This window comes from Lampetra fluviatilis, chromosome 2 (assembly GCF_964198595.1).
Source record: "Lampetra fluviatilis chromosome 2, kcLamFluv1.1, whole genome shotgun sequence".
Taxonomy (NCBI): Eukaryota; Metazoa; Chordata; class Hyperoartia; order Petromyzontiformes; family Petromyzontidae; genus Lampetra; species Lampetra fluviatilis.
In genome coordinates this window covers 2,687,784-2,701,990 of record NC_136276.1, presented here as the reverse complement: position 1 = coordinate 2,701,990, position 14,207 = coordinate 2,687,784, and positions in this window count along the sequence as shown.

The following is a 14,207-nucleotide window of genomic DNA, read 5'->3' as shown; positions in this document are numbered from 1 at the left end:
TCAAGAGGATGCAATTATCACGGAATCATCACGGTCATTACAGTATTACCGTCAAGCAATTAGTGACATTTAAGTTTGCATCGCCTATGTATATATTAGAATGTAATCGCAACGCAGATGAACAAGTAACAGTCTCCACCAGAATATTGTTTAAAATTTAAATATTGTATATGATTTATGAATAACAATGACCCAAGTCATAGATTATAATAAAAAAAATCCATGATTGTTAAATTCTTGATAATTAATTTCAACGTGAAGCTAAACATTTGCATTTAAATGAAAATCGGCATTTCATTATAATTAGCCCGATAGCCAGAAGACAGGTCAAACATTTTATCTCACTTTTAATTAAAATAATAACTTCAAGCAATTTTTCAATCCTGTTGGATGAAAGCCATCCCTAGCAGTGATTTTACACTCTTCAGTTTTTTTAAACCACGCTTCACGGTGGTCAGCGTGGGTTAGTGAGGTGTGGCGAGGTGTGGCGAGGTGTGGCGAGGTGTGGCGAGGTGTGGTAGGTGATGGGGAGGCAAGAACCAGTTTGGATATCATTGATCACTGATGTTACCAGTGGCCGGGAATTGAACCCATGTCTCTGGGTTAATATCCAAGTACGCTAGTCACAGTGGAAGCACTCCACCCCTTCCGTCTAATAACCCTCCTTATCGTAACATATAAACAGTCGGTCGATTCGACGATTTAGCAGTTTTCACAACGAGGCCCTTGTATGATAGAACAGCTCTATTCACGAGCTGACAGCTTATCGGTACGTAACCAAGTCACTCTTAAGGGACAAATGGACCACATTGCACATTCGCTGCGTTAGCTTTGTGAGATCTGACAGGGGACACGCCGGGCCTCAGCATTATTTATTTATTTCGCCTGTTCAACCATAAAAGCCTCGCTGAGTCTCATCGATCTTTTTTCAGGAGGTCAATGTTTGCAACGCATATTCCAATTGAATAAATTCTAGGTCGTTTGATCACATTCGGAGTTTGGCGCCAGCACACAATGGCCTGCTCTTGCAAATTACGTCACAGGATCCTTCACGTCTACTATTTATGTTGATTCATTAACCCGAAGTAATAATCGGGGCAGCCCGCTGGATTCGAACCGTGACCATCTGCCACCGATAGGCCACGTCACCGCCCAAATGATCGATCGCACGACGCGGAGTTCCCACGTTGCGTGCGGCACGCCGACGTGGCACCTCGGTGACCTCCTGCCGACCAGACGAGGGAGGTGAAGTGTTACCACCGCGGTGCCAGCTCGCTCAACAACGGAAGATATCTGACGGAGGGAAATAAAAACTTGGAAACTCATCAGGGTACTCGTACATAGGGCAGGTACTGATGGTGGGCTGGGATCAAAATAATGCGTGAAAAGGAAGACCATAACAGGCTGGTGCTTTTTTAGAAAAATGTACATTTGAAATATCTGGTTTTGGAAATTGGAACTTGATAATGAAAATCAACCTAACATGCAGCATGCATAACCAAGAACGTTTTAAGCCGCGTCTATTATCGACGACATTTGGATCGGAAACATGGACATTGATGCAGAAATACAACACAAGCTTGAGAGTGAACGGAGAAACATCTTGCATGCCTGTTGCATGCTTGGAATGACACTGAAAGACAGGAAAAAGATAGGAATGACACCGTTATGTTGACTGTCAATGAAAAGTTTATTGGCTCGGGCAGAACATGTTGCTCGGAGGGAGGTCTCACAAAGTAGGGAAGGATATGCACCTTGAAGATGAAGTGATGGAATCTTGGGTGCGGGAGCTAGATAGAAGTTTACACCTCAATATTTTGAGAAACGGCAACGGTTTGGGGAGTCCATCTTGCAGTGGGATAGATTATAATCGATGATAGGCCCCTATATACTGCCGGTTGAAGACCTTCCCCGACACCATGTTAGTCGTTGGGGTTGTTTGACCATTACTTGAGACTACGCTGGTTATTACTGGCTGGTCAATGAGAGTGCACAGGCCGGCTAAGGCATCACTCGTCACCGATGTGTGCTGTGGCTGGGTATCAAACCCAGGTTTCAGGATATCATTATTAATGTTAATATGCAAGGTGAAGTTGCAACGTATGCATGTTGAACTTTTTTCGCGCCGTACGTAGCCAACCCTGTCTCCCGGAGGTGCGGGGAAAGGACAACATAATTAAATACAAAAATCAGCAACCCCGCAAACACTCCTGGCAGAAGGGCTTCCATGAGAAATTCCCTCTCGAGAGCATGCCTAGAGGGTATAATGAATAGTTATAATAAACAAAATAGTCCAAAAATAAAACTTCTTCCATTGATGTTTCTAAAATACATTTTAATAAATGTCCCGCATTAGAAGAGGCATATTCGGTCATGGTGTAAGGAATCAGAATGAAGAGCTCTCGTTAAGAGTGGGCCACAGTAACACCTCTCCCTGTTTGAAGTAAAAGGCAAATAAGGGTTATCTCAACGAGCAAGTGCCTTGACAGGAGCCGTCTTTGATGTGTTTAAATGCAGGGCACGAACAACTCTCTCTTCGAAAACTGCACTTTAAAAAGAAAGTGTGTCCTTTATAAAGCCAGGGGTGTGTTTGAGACATTTTAAGAAGGATGACTCATTCGGCCTTGTCTACATTTGCGTGGGACGGTTTGTGAACTAAATTGGCACAATCGTCGAGGGAGCATTGAAGGGGAGATAGTGGCCAGTTGCTTATACGAATTTAATATTAGCACGGCGATCCCTTCATAGATACCCCCACACAAAATAAAAACATTTGAAACGCATAGAAAACAACAAGTCTCGAAAAGCCTGCCACCAGTCTTAAATACACATACCGCATCTTTTAAACACTCTCCTCTGTAAAATGTGGAACCTTTGCTTTCGCAATTTTTATTTACCTGTTGGAAAGAAAGAGATGTCAATAGAGGAAATCAATCTACAAATGGGTCCCTCTAATTAGCATGGGAGGGGGAGATAACGTGCAGTGATTGTGTGATGGGGAGGTGGGTTAGGAGGTAATCATTGAATATAGTTGCTGCTTCACTGTCATGTTTTTTCTATCACTGGGAGGCAGTGAAGATCGTGACATTTTGGCCAACTGGCTTTCTTCAGAAAGTCTCAAATGTCCACAGAGTTCACAGGCACAATGGTATGTTAGTTGTGTTGATAATGAAAAGTAACACACCCGTTTATCAATGTATTTTTCAAATCAGTGTGTACTACTTGCTAGAATATGGATACAAACAACATCGTTCTTTGGTGAATATAGCTGAACATAAACTGAAAAGTGCTCAAATAAGCGTGGAGAGAGAGGCATCCTTGCAATATGTTGGGAGATAGAGAAACACGGATTAGAAAACACACGCAGGTTAAAGACATTAGTAAGGTGGTGGTAGTGGTGCACTTGGGCTACAATCCAGCACTATGGAGAAGACGACTGGTGCATCACACAAATGTTGTGAAATTCCCTTCCCATGAGAGTCAAGGTGCCATACCCTGACTTGCCAGGAGAAGGCAGAAAAGCAAAAATGTGGACTCTACCTGCTCTATCGGTGTGGGATAGAGTGCTTCCCCTTCGCACGTGCGTGGGTTTTCTCCAGGTGCTCCAGTTTCCTCCTCCAGGCACATGTTAATTGGCCGATAACAGCTGCAGAGATTGAGGACCGTAGAGCGAGGGCAATTGTCACTGGCTTGCGGCGTGGCTGCCTCCCTGCTCAGCTGTATGTATGTGTGTTGAACTTCTTTCGTACCGTACGTAGCCAACCGTGCTATTCGGAGGCCTGTGGTTTCTCCTAGTGTGCGAGTGTTTATCTCTCTGCTAGAGTGAACGAATGTTGTGGACACCACAAGTTTCAATTGTTACTCGTTAAATTATTCATCTAACTTATAAGAAATTGAAATGGGCTGGGCACGTAGCTATGAGGGATGATGGCCAATGATCAAAAATAATGAACGACATCCAAAGGGATGGAGCGCGTGTATCCGAGACGTCGATCCAGGAGATGTTGCAAAATGTTGAGTTTTCATAAACTTAGCGGTCATCGGAAGCACAAGCCACTTGCCTTCCAAAAGTTAACTTCTGTCCAAAGAAATGATAATTGGTTGTTAAACATGGATTTTTTTGGGGGGATAAATATTTCCTTTTTTTAATTTCTGGCATTGAAAAAATTGCCCACTCTAGATGTGCCAAAGTGCTGGTCCATGAGTGGCCTGGTTGGGTATTATAAGGGGTGCAGCCCTCAGCCTGTGCCTGGCAAACGCATCAGTACTCTGCGGCGACATTGGACAACATGTTTGCACTGAATTGCCAAACTTTCCACTTAAAATTGCCTGTTTAGCAATTTAAACATTGCATGGCATGCTGCAACCCTGAGTTTGTAATCTGCTACCAAGATTAAACTTTCCATCATGCAAATATCAGCTAATTTACGCCTATTTCCAACCGAAAAGTTCGTGAGGTACTTGATTCAAAGCCAGATTTTTTTTTATGTTCCAAATATTTAATGACTTGCCTATCACACTTATGATTTTTTATATTATTTGAAAGCTATTTAATTCAGTAGTAATACGCTTTTTTCTGTTAAATTGTATGACTGCACTGTTTGGTTATTCCATGTCATGCCTTGCCATATTGTGTACATGCAGCTGCTTATTCTCATAACTTTGCTTGGAATTGTAAAGATGTAAAAACTAATCTACACAATTGATTCTCATAATTCTAGATTTGAAGCTTTCGTGACTGCAAGGATTCATACTCTTAGTTTTTTCGAAAAAAGTCACGTAGGTAAAAAATGAGATTAAAATTAATAAAAGTAATTTATTATTATTATTTTATTTCTATTATTACTTTTATTAATTTTAATTACATTTTTTACCTACGTGACTTTACCGAAAAAACTAAGAATATGATTCTCATAACTTTGCTTGGAATTGTAAAGATGTCAAAACTAATCTATGCAATTGTGTTCTGCTTGGTAATCTAATTATTACTATGAAATTGACATTGCTATGCCTGTGGCATGAGAAGGAAGGGTACCATAATTAAACTATTGATGACTTTTGGAATGTCTTTCACACGAGATCTGAGCTCTTGGCTGTCCAATGCCCATGTATTATGGAGTTTATTCATCCTCTGCAGCCTAACATCACAGGGTTGAAATCTGTAAGTATTTCTGACTTGGCCTGCATATTGAGCATTTTTTTATTTCCAGTTGTTGCCACCCAGGAACTACTGAACTTTACTCTCATGCAGAACAGGGGGCTGGAGTTAAGAGCCACCGGCCATAGACAAGCAAGGTGGCCTGAAGCCCGATTTTAAGTGGTCACACTAGATACAAAGTCGATGGCAGGTTTGTTTCACTTGCAGCGAGGTCCAATGTGCTTTTATATTGTGGGAAGCAAATCTGCAAACAAGCCTATTGTAATCAATTAATTTCAGCTGTGCCTATGAGCTAGTTAAGAACTTTTCTACAATAAGCTCGTGTTGTTTCAACAGTGTCTGGATTCGAAGTAATGTATACGGTGTGTTTGTTAGGCATGCAATGACGTAAAATCAATTATTGTACTCGAGAATTGATTATTTAAATGTCTTATCATCGTCATCAGCGACCCGTATCTTGTGTTGGATGAAGGCCACCCCAGCCCTGAGGTGCCACACTCCATCTCGCTCCTGCACATCAACTGATCTCATTACTCCATCTCTGCCATGGCAGTCCGCATGAGGTTGTTTTCTTCCACAACACATACAGTATATGCCGATTCATATACGTTGCGGAATTCGTTTAATGCAAATTCAGAAAAATTGAAGTTCGCTACATTTGCCATGACGTCCCAATTTTTTTTTGAGATTTGTTTTATTTCGACCATTAATTGTAATTATTCCTCAGATGAAGCAGGTGGCATATTCTTACATGCCCCCACTATAAGAAGTTCAACATACATATATGTGGAATGAAAGTAAACCGATGAAATCAGTTTAAAAATGCAAATTATAATGTACGCAGTGTTGGTAAAATGAACCCTTACGTTCAAAGTCACTGTAGCTCAGATAATGTAAATGAACTCTGTCCCCATTATAGATGTTTAATGAGGTAACGTTGTTGGCCAGGGTCACCAACGCTCCACCTCCCGCCGCCGCTGTCCTGTGTGGCCGTTGTTCTCATCGTCTTCATTACAACAGGGCCGTCAGGACCGTCAGGACCACGGGAAGGGGTCGCCCAACTCTCCAGCAACCCCCCCCCCCCCCCCATTAGTGGACATCCCATGTTGAATACACCGAGAGATGTTCGGATTAGTTTGTGACAATTTCAGATGTGCCTTCCTGCTGGCGATCATTTCCACATGCCACTCACGGTCGGTTCAATTTGATTTCGCTCACCACAAACCTGCACCACCCCCCCCCTTCCTACTTCCATCACAGATTTGGGCCATTTTCAATTGCAAGCGAGCAGGAACAAATCATGCACATTTGCATTGCAACTTTTCGGGATATTACTTTGGTGTGATGTTCAATGAGTGGCGATGTATATGCCAATGAGTAATGTTTTTGACAAGTTTCGCATGGTTGTGAATTGATTAATGATTATTATTATTATTATTTTTTACCTAGGACAGCCTCGCTGAATCTCAAGTTTCATTTTCAGGAGGGTCCTGCCAAATGTCCGCAGCAGTGCACGATGTTGTTCTGTGTAATGCCTATTGAGTAATTTTCAGTTGATTGTTTTGCCAATACTAGTTATATTGTATGTTTTTTTGTTTTTGCGATGGGAGGAAACCAGAGAACCTTGAGGAAACACATTCGGAACAGGGGGAGAACGTACACACTGTATACAGAAAGGCACCCAAGTCAGGAATCGAACGTAGGCGCTTGTTCTTAGAAGACGTAAATGTTACCAATGTGCCACCCTGCTGCCCAACGAGGAGTTCTGGAGCTAAGCTGATGGCAGGTTTTCTAACGTGGCTTACTCCTTCCCTTGCCTCCCACAATCTCCCCACAGCTTAATGCGTCCTATCTCTGGCATTCATCTCCTCCAACCGTTCCCATCTTTTATACCAATTCACCACCTCATAACACGATGTCCATGGGAAATGGTCAAGTAAGTTATCGTGCTGCCACAGAATTTAGGACATTTATTAAATTGCCCTTAAAATTAAGTAAAGAATAAAAAAAACCTGCCCGTTCAATTTTGTGGAGCTGAGTGTAGAGTTTTATGCTGATTGCTTGGGTTTAAAATTTTTTTGCTGCCCATTAATTTTCAAACATTGTCCATTGGGTACGGAACACATCGTCCTGGTTGTAATGTTTTGGTGATTTTGCTCAGTCCTCCTTGTGTCGGCGACAGCGTGCGCGTGGCTGTGGCCAAGAAAGGACTAATTCTCAGCGCATTCAGCAATCCCAACACCCATACCCCCTCTAAAGCCACCCACCATCCAGCCATCATCCAGACACCATACATCACCAAATGATCCATAATTCCGTATCCCTTGAGGCACCGCTCATTATAAACTGCTATTCATCCTTTTGGATGAGGGAAATTGGCTGGAGAGAAATGAAAGTTTTTTTTTGTGTTTAAAATGATCAGAGCGATGGGGAGTAGCATTAGCACGCTTGCAATGGCTCTGCAGGTCACGCCGCTGGTGGTGCTGTCACGCACCAATTGCTCCCTTGCAGGAGACAAATGCCAAAGGTCACCGATTCGGTAATGGGTTTCATTCTTCTTGTTAAATTATGTTGTCTTGCCACAATGGACATGTGATTGCTCGGGACTTTGAGGAATTTGCAAAACAATAGCGTCCAGTAAATATTGCTAATCATGTTCTAATGAAGGCGTAAACCACTAATTCAGCTTTGAATGACGAGTTTACGGTACATCCAACTGCCCCTGCTGAGCAGTGAAAGGATGTCACAAGGATTAATCCAAGCATACACAAATCACGGAGGCTATTCGTGTCATCGTGTGCATATGTGTATTATATAACAGGGTCTGGAGCAGTTGGTTAGCGCACTGCACCAAGAACCACAAACTTAATTCAATTCCCAGCCACAGCTAACATCGATGGAAAGTAGTTATTTCAACTTGTGCTGGGTCTAGCTGAGGTTAATTTAGCCTTAAATTATTGTCTGGTGTGGTGTGGTGTTTGACAATATCACTCTGTCCAGTTCTGTGCAGGCCCTATAAGGTGCTCGCTAACTGTTCCGTCGTCAAAAATATTTCGTCAATTGTTGCCAATAATGTGGTCAGCATCTAAGATTGCAATACTTTGTCAATAACAGCTCAATTTAATTGGGAAAAAAATATTAAATAAATATTCACATTCAAATGGTTTTGGAGCAAAATAGGTGCTGTTACTGAAAATTGTAGAAGATGACTATCCATTTCCATCAATTCTCCAATTCTGAGTTTCAACCTGTGTACTTGCACATTATATTACACGTGCTTGTAAAATATATGGAACGTATTCGAAATGTAACATATTTGAATTGGACCAATTTGCAAATAATTGCACGGTGTTGTAGGAGCCAAGACGAATGGCCCTGAATGCTCAATCATCATGCACCCCTTACATTTCCAGACGGAACAGAGGCAAACGATTACGAGACTCATTGGTTCACCCCGCCATGAGAGCAGTGTTCTTCATGAATTTTCAGAGAGGGCCCACTTTCGCCGTTTAGACATCAGCAGTGCGAGGGCCGCCACAGATTTTCAAACCATCGGGAGTTTGACAGCAGCACGATGATGATGGGAGGTGTTGTCACGTGTCGTGTATTGTCGAGGGCCACACGTTAGGGGGCCGCACTCGAGGCCACCGTGGGCTACTAGTGGCCCGCTGGGCCTTGCAATGAAGAACCACTGCATAAGAGCATCAGTCAATGCGTCTAAACTGAGTCTGAACATAATTTTGAACAGAGGTCATCATACAATATTGTAACCTACACAGCTCGTTCCCGTGGCAAGTGGCAGCTCGTCACGTGCAAGCGCTCCCTCAAAGGTGATTGAGAGAAAGCACGGCTCACTTGAGATGCAGGACGAACGCTCGCCGCCCGGAAGCTTTTGCCTCTCATCGGCATTTCTGCTCCAATGCGGCGCTGCAACTTTTAATCCAGCTCATCGGGGGCCGGCCGTTTTGTACACTTGGCAAGCAGCGGACGCAAGCCGAGGATCTTGGACCGACTGGCTGATGTGGTCAATATTTGAGATTGCATATTGTCGGGCGGGGTGAGATAAAGGGTTGTGGGCGGAAGAGGGGAGATTCGGTGCTGCTTTGCAAGTGAAGGCTGTCAGCGTGGAATTAGTGGAGTGCGTGTGGTGCGTGTGATTGTGTGCGTACACGAGCGTATGTGTGTGTGTGGGGAGCGGTAGTGTAGTGGTTAATGCACTGCATTATGAGCCCGGCGACCCGGGTTCGATCCCCGCTCACGGCCAACACCAGTCATGGGCCTCCCCTAGGTCGACTCAACCTCAAATGAGTACCTGGTATAATGTGTAAAAATTAACACTGGGGAGACAAAGGCGGCCAGGCATGGTGTTGGCCACCGACCCCCTCGTGTGCCGTGCTGGCTTTCATTGTTGCTCGCTAACAGCACTTGCCTTAAAAGTCTGTTAAGTCTGTTAATGCTATACGGGAGATCTTTGTGTATATGCATGAGTGTGTGCCATTCTAAATTCCAAGCGTGCAGACTGCAAGTGTTGGGGTCAGGTCGCTCGTCTCGTTGTTTTGGATTAAAAAAGGCTTCAGCAAAATCCGGTTTCAAATAAAAATTAGTGAAAGTCAATTTGACAGGAGACGTTTAAAGCTACAACAACATGCAATGCGTGACATGCTATCCAATGTCGCTGTGGGATTGGGGCGGTGCGGGGGGCTGTGTAGAGAAAATAAAACCGAGCTCGAGATGCGAGGAGAATTTTGATTCAGTTGATTCTTTTTTTTTTAAAGATGCAACGCCGTCGCGGGACACGAATTTATAACAGATACATAACCACGTGGGGTACTTTCTCAAGCGGAGTTGAGGATGAAAATGACGACGATGCGTGCTTTGCGTTTGCGTGAGCTGAGCACGCCGCCTCTGTCGAGGCTGTGCTCGCTTCGTGAATGATTCTCGAAAGCAATTCTGGGACTAACAACGGATGCATTGATCACGGGGAAGCAGTGCGTCTACTGGGTGTTTAGTTGTCGATTTAGAGGAAGACCATGGCGCTTATTTTGGGAACCAAGCTGGATAGAACATTTCCGTGTTTTCCCCCCTTTTTTAATATGACATTCCAGTGAAGTCAGCTTCAAAGCATTTTCGCTTCTTAACAGTTGGGTTTCTGTTTTAGAGAAAAATACTGTATTGTTAAAACGATTACAGTCGGTATCCTGCGTTTGTTGAATCTATCTAGGTGTGCAATGTGTGCCGTATAAGAAAATGCTTCAGCTTCAAAAGTCCATACGCAATATTTAATGGATATTGGCCTTACATAACCAAAGATATTTATTTTTATTTTTGCTCTGTTAATTAAGTGTATGCAGCGGTTTCTGGATAGCTGCTGAGCAAGTTGAAAATAAAGCTTGTGATATTAATACATTCTTTCAACTAAGACGTCTTCACTCGGGTAGAACTATATTCACTCGGCTTAATTAATTTAACATTTTGTGACATTTTCCTCAGTGTTGTTGGAAAGAAGTCTAGGGCAGCAGAAATGCCTTTCGTTTTAATGAGGGCACGGATATCAGCTTTGCGCTCAACTCTTTTTCAGAAGTGGATTTTTTTTATGCTGTTTCAACATCGTCTTCATTTAATAAAACGTGGAAAATTGCAATAACTTCTAAACATTGCAAAAAGTTTGAATTGGCATCAATTCTCTGACAAACAAAAAAGTTCGGGTGCACGATGGCCTCAAGTTTCGACCCTTTTTTCGCATCAAAGAAGCGTCCTATCAGCGTTGGACGAAGTCCTCCACCTCAGAGGGCTCCTCCGGCAGGCGAGGCTGCGTTGGGCCGGGTCATGGAGCCCGCGTGCCTTACCACCGCGTGCCCAAGCGCTTCTGTTTGGCCGCATGGAGGGGGGCTAAACGAGCGTGGCGCGGGCTAGATAAAATGTGTGCTGTGGCACAGGAGGATGTGGAGCTGCGTGGACTTGCCGAAGACCGCTGCCAGCGGTGTCAAGATGGGCCGCCTGTGAAGGACGCGACTGGGCGGTGCCCGGCTAGGTGCATTTTGCCGCTATTGGGAGGCGGTCACCTTCCAGCAACAACGGAGGGCGGAGGAGCAATGGTCACAACGAGCGGAGCGCTGCGCGGGTTTAAACATCAAGGTGGCACAGTGGGGAGCACAGGAGTTGCATCTGTCGTTCACCTCGATTAGTCGACCCATAACACCTGGATCTGTCCCGTGACCTGCCAGCAGCGAACCTGACCCAGGACAGCTGAGTCAGTGGGTACAGTTTTAATAAACACGCCGTGCACGCTCTCGATCATTGTATTTAATAAGGTGCACTCGCACTGCATATACCCGTGGACTAGCTGGTGGCAGGGTGAGAGAAGTTCCATGTTCACTGTCCTGCTGGTGCCCACGATAGCCCTCTTGTAACCAACCGCCTCCCCGCGTTCATACTATCTTTCTCTCCCCATTTCCATTGGCCCAACTCCCCTACTCCCTCATTCTCACAATGCTGCCCAGTTAGGTGCCCTATTTTGACCTTGGGGTGGTAACTGCCCACTGATGGAGCGCCCCTCCAGTTGACGTGGGTCGATGTCAAAGCGAACAGTGGGACCGCTGTCACCGCTGGAGGCGGTGCGACTGTCCCGATAACGCCGCGATGTGGTGAGTGTGCGCGGGTTTCATGAGAGATTAATAAAGAGAGAGAGAGAGTGTGAATAATGTGTATCCTATGTGCTGACACTACGCTTGGCACCTGTTTACTCTCTTAACCCAGCCACAATCCATGAGTCCAATTTGTGCCTTCGCTGTGGGCAAGAGTTGGTAGTTTGTTGTTTTTGGCCTGCGTGAACTTCTGGAGGAGTTGTGGGGACCTTTAACAAATTGCTTGGCTGCAAATGTTGACAAGTCCTCGGTGCGTCTTAGTCTCTCCGTGCATTCTGAAGCATGTCTGGGTCATCTGGCATGAAATAAGTGGTAATATGACTGCAGGTTTAGTGTCACACCTATTAGGTCCACATCATGGTGCTGTAAACTACTGATCATAACCAAAGAATAGGCAGACAATTACGCAACCTCATACCTTTCCTTCTGCATGAAAAGCAAAAGTATTGTTTTAATGCATCCAAATATTCACATTGCCTTCTGGGTGTGCATCATTTAGGCAGACTTGGTTCAACACTATACAACTCTGGACGTGCCTTGACGTTCAGTATCTCATGAGCAGTCAGGCTTTTTTTAACCAACCCTGAACTGCTAGATGTCTACAAGCAAAGACCTCGGTTAGATATGAGTCTAAGGTCGACTCAAAACTATTGAATACATATAATCAATTATTTGTTTGATGCAATTGATTGTTTGACATTGACGCTTGTTATGATTTTGTGATGATGGCATAAATTTGAAAAGCAATCCTCTGGCTGGCACTAACGCGACATTGCATCATTGCACCCCTAACGACAAACGAACAGAACCCCAAGGCAGAAGACCATGGAACGTTCTGGTTTGTCTAATCAAGAGGCAGTGTCGAGCTCACTCGATATGGAGAAAGAGGGCTACGAATCATGCCCTTGCTTAGGACCAGGGGTTTGTGTTTACTGTGTTGTGTTTGTGGTCCTTCGATTAGCAAGCCTGGCTACGTACGGTATGAAAGAAGTTCAACATACATACAGGGGGTCATTTCACAGGGAATATTTTCCGGGGCTCCCGAACCCCCCCCCCATCTCCCCACCCCCAGGTGTCCCCCCCGTTCGTGCATGGAAACCCCCATCCCCTCCCCCTTCGTGCGTGGCAACCCCCAGCCCCCCCCCACCCCTCCCGCAGCTTTGCGTTGTGTGCCCCTTTGACCTCTGGGTCCACAGATTGATGAGTTACGTGAAAATGCACGTTGGATCAAACTTTTGTTTAAATTCTAACTACTATAATCGCTGATGTGACTTATACTTATTTTTACAGGTGTTGCTCGTCAGTAACCTATTTAACTGATTTACGTAAAATTGAATGTTAAGTTGTTTCCTTTAAAGTTGAATATCTCAGAGTGATGCAGGGGATTAAAAAAAAAACAATTTAGTGAAACACATGTATGTCAGAGGGATAGAGAGTGGATTGGATGACCACAGCGTTCATAGGGGACCACCTGCACAGCATTCCATCTCCACTCATGACATGAATCTGCGGAAGAAAAAAAATCCTGAAATTGATCTGTGTCAGACAAATCTGAAAGCACTTTTCAACTTGTTATCCAGCAGCATAGGTGTGAATTTCTGAGCCTTATGTTATTAGGCCCCCGAGGGCAACATAAAATGCGGCTGTACGTTTGGATGGTTTTGTTGGTGATGAGATGTACATGATTTTAGGCAATGGTGTATCCAGTAGCGAAGAGCAAATGACAACTGATGCTGCTGCTGATGTTTTCTTCCTAATTATTCTGATGATGATGATGATGAAGATAATTATTACTATGGTACTGTTATAGCAAAATAAAATAAAAGCAAACAATTTTTCAGCCAAGGAGGAACGAGGACATCGGAGCGAAGCGAGTGTTATGTTGGGTGCGTGCGTGGTTCTCTCTCTGTGTGTTGAGAGTCTTTGTCTCTCGAGGGGTGTTAGAGAAAGAGTGAAAGCACAGCAGTCGCTTGTTGAGAAGGATTGGGTTGTCACGGCATGCTTCAAGAGTGGGGGCCCGGGCTCGCAGCGGCTGTTGTTAATCGGGATGATAAATTCGAGAGCCCGAGAAATTCATGGGAATAACCACCCCATTTAACATAGGTCATGCGAGTTATTAATGGTTACCGACGTTTTATAAATGCTGGGCTATGCACAAAATCAAATAGAGTTATTGTTTGTTTAAGTAGGGCCCTAACCATTTAAAGAATGGGCATTTCATTGCGGGAAAATGTGTATTTTACAACGAACATTTATATAAACAAATACAGCGTGCATCTTTGTGGCATATTAATGTGGAAAAATAATTCCTACCCTCCAACTACTTTATGGGTTAATGGTTTATTGTGGTACTTTTGGTTAAGTAATTCTGATGCTACACTTTTACGAGCTTTGCTTAACAAACT